Raw genomic sequence first — 6,000 nt, forward strand, 5'->3', positions numbered from 1 at the left:
AAGCTTATCAAATATTTATTTAATGTAAAATCTTCAGCTGAAAAATAACTAGTAAGTTAATGTCCATCTGTCAAATAAATGTAATGGAGTGAAAAGTAAAACATTCATCTCTGAAATGTTGTGGAATAGAGGTAAAAAGTAGCAGAAAATGGAAATATTATGTAGGCTACAGTTATCTCAAAGTACAGAGTACAGTATTTGAGTAAAATTACTTTCCATTGCCGGATGTGGTCTCCTGTCTGTCTCGGATAAATGCGAGTTGATAAAACTTTCAGAATAATGCTTGAAAGGAAAAGCAAATGTTGTTACCCTAATATGAAATTTATACTTTATATGATTGTGAATTGTTTGGGGGTTGTCAATACGTATCAAACACGGCACTCTGAGAGAAATTGTGGCTGTGAATGACGTTCATAAATGATGTGATTTTAAGGCTTTAGAAGATCGTGACATGCACCCTCTCCTACACGACTCCTGCTGTGGTGTACTGTAGCTCAGCTGCAGAGGGGTTGCAAAGTTCTTTCTGGCTGCTTGTGGTCAGGCTGACTCATCGTCACCACTGAGTCGACCCCCATCATTGCTCATACCAGGTATCGAGGCTACCTTTTGTTGGAAATGTTGCACTTGAAGAGGCGATATCTCTCTGCCATTCATCCCTCTGTGTTTATCCAATTCCATCTTCTTTTCTGGAAGTGTGGGACACGTCCACAAATGACATCAGGATGATAATTATTACAATTATGTATTGATTCAGCGGCAGCATTGTGGCATTGTGAGTGTCAGCTTTTCTCTGCATAATTGTGGGACTTCGGGCTAATTGCAGCTAACGCAACCAGCTGGGCTATTATTCACCATCCTCCACATTTCTTTTCTCTCTCTGGCTGCTGAACATTGTTGGTCACCTTTGTGGGGGTCATTAGACTCATCCAGTTGATGAAGAGGAGAGGAAACACAAAATAAATGTCCTATTAATCGCAGTATGTGTTGGGTAAACAACTTCAAAATGAGCATATCAGTTTGTAGTGCTTGGTGGATGACTGGTTGACCCATATGAACACTGTATGTGTGTTTGTCTGTGTTTGTTACATATGCATTAAAATGCATTATTGCTGTTCGGCCTGTCTGTTGAGATCTAAAAAACACGAATCCATGTCCATTGTCATAAAACATACTATGCAAAGCCTATTTTGTTTAACATTATGATATCTTGTTTAAATGCCTCTGCTGATGCATTGCTGCATTTTTTGGTCAATTACCTTATCTGTTGATTAGTGCCATCTGCACATGCACTAGGATGCATTTATTGTTTTGTGTTTTGGTTTCCTTAGAAAGAGCTGTTTTTGTCAGCCATGTTGAACCGCCATGTTTCTACAGTAGCCCAGAATGGACAAACCAAAAAACAACGATAGAGCCTTTTCACTTTCTCCTACATACTTCGCAGGCGGTACTTCACAGCTAGATGCCACTAAATCCTCCACACTGGTGCTTTAAAGCCAGATCCCGACCCATTTGAACATCAATGGGAGCTAGAGTTTAGGGACCTTGGAGATCAAGGAGCATTGAAGCTGTTCAGCAGCTGTTGAAGGCATGTTGTGTCCCAACATTTTACTAAGACCATTTTTGTTGTTTTTTTCGTTCAATTTAACACCCATCTGTAACTGGTTTGTGTTTATAAACGCAAAAAGATGCAGTATTTATGAGCAATCAAATGTGAACTCAAATTTATGAACCAAACAAAAGTATGATCATTTCGTATGAGAAAATAAGAAATGTTGTGTAATTACAAACAGATTTAAATAATCTTAAACTACTCGAACACAGTAGAACTTGGTATCTTTATCCCCTCTCCCTCTTTTTATCACAGCATCTGATCATCTGTGACTGGCGATGACTGTGATTGTTTTTGCATGTGTCAAAATACAGCTGCCAAGTGGAATGACTAATCACACAGAGTGCTCCTCCACTGCCTCTGTCTACATGTGTAATTTGATGGCGGTGGCATAAAGTGTTCCTGGGGTGGGCGAGTGGTTGAGGGACTGATGCTCAATGGTCCATGTGGACTGTCGTCATCACGGTGGTGCCATGATGGCCAGTAACTACAGCTGTGAGCACACAGCTACGACCTCACACATTACCAACATTACCAGTAGGCTGCTGTGACCCCCTCATGGTTCAGACTATCACCCCTAAATATAACGTGAGGGAAATTCTTGTGATAACCAAGTGTTTCCTTTTCCTCTTTGCTAATATAATAACTTGCAAGTATGACTTCGCTGTTGTCATATGCTTTATGCTTAATGAATAAAAGAGAAAGATTATGCATCTACCATGTAATTGAATAGGTTGCTCAGTGTAAATGGGTTTACCTGGAAGAGTTTTAAAAAAAAGTGGAGAACACTTATAACAGATGGAAGGATCCAACAAGAATCACTCGAACCTGATAGTTACAAACATACCCGCAGTCATAAGGATGTATAATTTAGGCCTTTCTGACCATAACATGATCCTAAATGTCAGAAAACTAACAAAAATGAAATAAAAATTATTGAATGCAGTCATTCCCAAAAGTAAAATTACACGATTTGAAAACCAACTAAATATTACTGACTGGAATTACGTTTTACAAACCAATGATCTAGATAACTGTAAAAACATAAATAAAAAAACACTCACAATAGAAATATACACAAATCTTTAAATGCAAGCGAGGAAACATCTCTTTTCCCTGGATGAATCCTGTTATCCACCAGTTCATGAAAAAATAAGTGATCTTGGACCGGAAAAGTCACTGTCCACCAAAAATAATGTAATGATCTCAGCGGTCTGAGAAATATGGTAGTTAGGGAACTGCGTAAGGCAAACACCACATACTTTACGCAACTGATTGTGGAATCAGAAGAAAATACGCTTCTTCTCTTGAAACACCTTAGCAGTCTTACTAAACGTCCAATCAATGAAAATCAATAATGGGGCTGGAAGTAAATGGAGTGATTAGGTGACAGTGCAGAATTTTCAGATTAATGTATTAATTACCTCATTCTGATTGAGTGGAGGAGATTGCTGAAAAACTTGAACCAGTAAAATTACCACAAGTTATTATGTGTTTATGTGCCTTTATATTCCTTCTATATTATCAATAAATGAAGTAATTTAAAGGCAAATGATCTGTTTGAGTTGGATACAGCACTTATCAAAACATACAGCTCTACCTTGATAATGCATCTGATAAATCTCTCCAACAACTGGTAAATTCCCACAAAACTGGAAAACAGCGCAGTTATTGACAAATTTCTATTCTATTTTATTCTGTTCTTCGAGAAAAAAAGGGAAAAAGTTACTGCAGAACAACTAGTTGACCACCTTGAAAGCAACAAACTTATTCATCTTAAAAAATTTGGATTTAGCCCAGAGTACTCAATCGAAATTATCAACTTTTACCTCACTGAAAACATCAAGAGCTCACTGGATTAGACAGCTCACTTTTGAAGCAGAGACAAAAAAAAAATAATTTTTTTTCCATGAGAAGGAAAACCAAAGACAAGCTTAGAATTAAAATAGAACAAGAAGAAATAAAGGAAGTTAGTGTTAGTTTTAGTTGTCATTTTGGAGACAGTAAAGGCAGTTTGAACTGTTTTAGATTGAGAATTACAAACCCTTTAGGGCAGCTCGACTGTTCATGCATGATATTTTCACATGTATCCTATTGTGTTACTGTAAGGAGCCGGGCTTCAGTCAACTGTCAAACTCATTACATCACTATTCAAACAAGCACTGAAAGTAATGGATTATGAAATGGTCTCAATGTATAATTCTGAAAAAGTAGTTTGATAAATTTCACGCCAGCTGTACTTTGTCCATATGTCACAAAAGCAAAGAATAGGCATTGGTTCAGCAAATGGCAACACATCTCTATCATGTTTTTTGCATTGCCCTTGACACATAAACTACTAAATAAAAATACAAAAATAAAAAATGTGTCTAGGCTTGGGTGTGTGTGTGTGTGTGTGTGTGTGTGTGTGTGTGTGTGTGTATATCCTCACACACAGAGGTATAAACCGTCACACTGTGCAAATGTAATTTAACGTGATCCCATTATGACTTCTAAGATTTCTAAATTGAGGACAATGACTAAACTGATCTTCCTTTCCTCTAGAGAAAAACAAATCATTGCTGTTGTTTGTTGCACATTGGCCCATTTAGAAAAACAACAGCAGCCTGTGAGGATAAAAAAAGGATGTTCAAAAAAAGTACAAGGACAGCAGAGACTTCAAATTGAAAAGGGATGATGAATTAAAAATGCCCCACCAGTTCATTACAAGAGGAGTTAAAGGGGAAGCAGTAGCTTTAACTTTTCAGGTGATAGGTTGATGCTTCCCTACTTTAAATGTGCTTTAGGCTACGTGTGTGGCGCTTCTCTCGTCCTCTTTGTTTCTCGAGCAGCCTGTGCTTTTCTAAATGTCATATCTGATAAGTCTGATTGTGGTCCGGATGCATCCACATATCTAGTGTGTGTGTCATGTCGGATATGCCCAGCAGGATAAAAATTCACATCGGGAGTTATAAGTCAGTCAACAACAATTTCCATCAATCACTTTAAGTGCTCTGAGAACTTACTGGTCATAAATAGTACAAATACGTTTATTTCTGGCTTAAAATACAGATTTAATGTTCGGATCTATTCAAATATGAAACTATTAGTTTGCCTTGAGAATAGTGTGCATAGAAGCCTCTCTTACGACTCAGCATTTCTCATCTCTGACCTGCCCGTAGAGAAGTAGTCTTAGCATCATGTTAGAGCCTTAACCAACCATTTTCCCATTTGCTGGGGTCACAGAAGCAGCATGATGATGTTGTAACATTGCCCATTCCCCCTCCAGCAGTGGCACACAGCTCTGTGGCTGGAGAGACTCCTGATTAGATTTACCTTTCGTTAATGGGCCTCTGTCATCTAACAGCCTGGGGGTCCGTGACGAAAATCAAGCAGCTGGAGCCTCAGATAAACCCCACCTGTAGTGTTTCTACTGCCTGCTCTGTAAGTCATACTGTATTCAGCTTCTTTAAACCATTTACATGTGTGCAAAAACTGACAACTGCTCAATATAATCATGTTTACATGATTATTATGTGCAGATGTGTCTGGTGTTGGCTGCTTATAGACCAGGTGTTTGACATTGGACATGTTTTATCAACACATTGTCAAAGACCCAATTTCCCCCACCTCTGTCAGCTGAAAGCATAGAGTGACATGCAAGAAAGAATTTTTAATTTTTAAGTTTAAGTCCTCTTACTAATTCTTTTTATGGGCTTTTAACGTTTTGCTTAAATTGTGGAGTTTGATCTGTTTGAAAATAGAGTTTGCTGTTTGAAGACCATGAAATGCAGCTCAAAGTTCTGAAGAAACTGAACCTTGTGTTAAGACTATGTTGTCTAATGATCTCCAGGGTCAACAACAAACATTAGGCTGAAACATTGTACACGTTTCTTAATCCCAGTGTGACCTAATTCAACAAGACTGGGTGAAAGTTTACAGCTTACTTCAACCTACACCCTAAATGGAAATGCTTACCCAATGGAAATGTCTAGCATCAGGGCCAAATATTGGTGGAAAAATGAAGTCAGCAGCAGGAAAGAGGCTGTTTATCCACAGCCTGTTGGGCTCACTGAAGGCTACAAACTGATTGTTGCTTCCTGGTCTTGTGATTCACGTATTTCGGTCTGCCACGCAACTGACTGGGCTGGTCAATTCCTACAGCAGACCTTATAAAGCACAAACCCAACTGTCTTCAAATGGAGGCCCCAGGAGCAGATGTGTGACAATATTTTGGTATTTTATAAAAGTTATGCATCTCTCTGGACTGCACAACTGATCATGGATGAAGCCAATGTCACAATTTACTGTAAATCTGTGTTATTGGCTAAGTCTGTAAAGCTTTAAGATATAGCCTACAGCATATGATTTCTACTGACTGACTCATTTCTAAACTTTATTAACTCTCCATT

This window comes from Morone saxatilis, unplaced genomic scaffold (genome assembly GCF_004916995.1).
Source record: "Morone saxatilis isolate NCDOM2014 unplaced genomic scaffold, NCSU_SB_2.0 Contig2, whole genome shotgun sequence".
Lineage (NCBI taxonomy): Eukaryota > Metazoa > Chordata > Actinopteri > Moronidae > Morone > Morone saxatilis.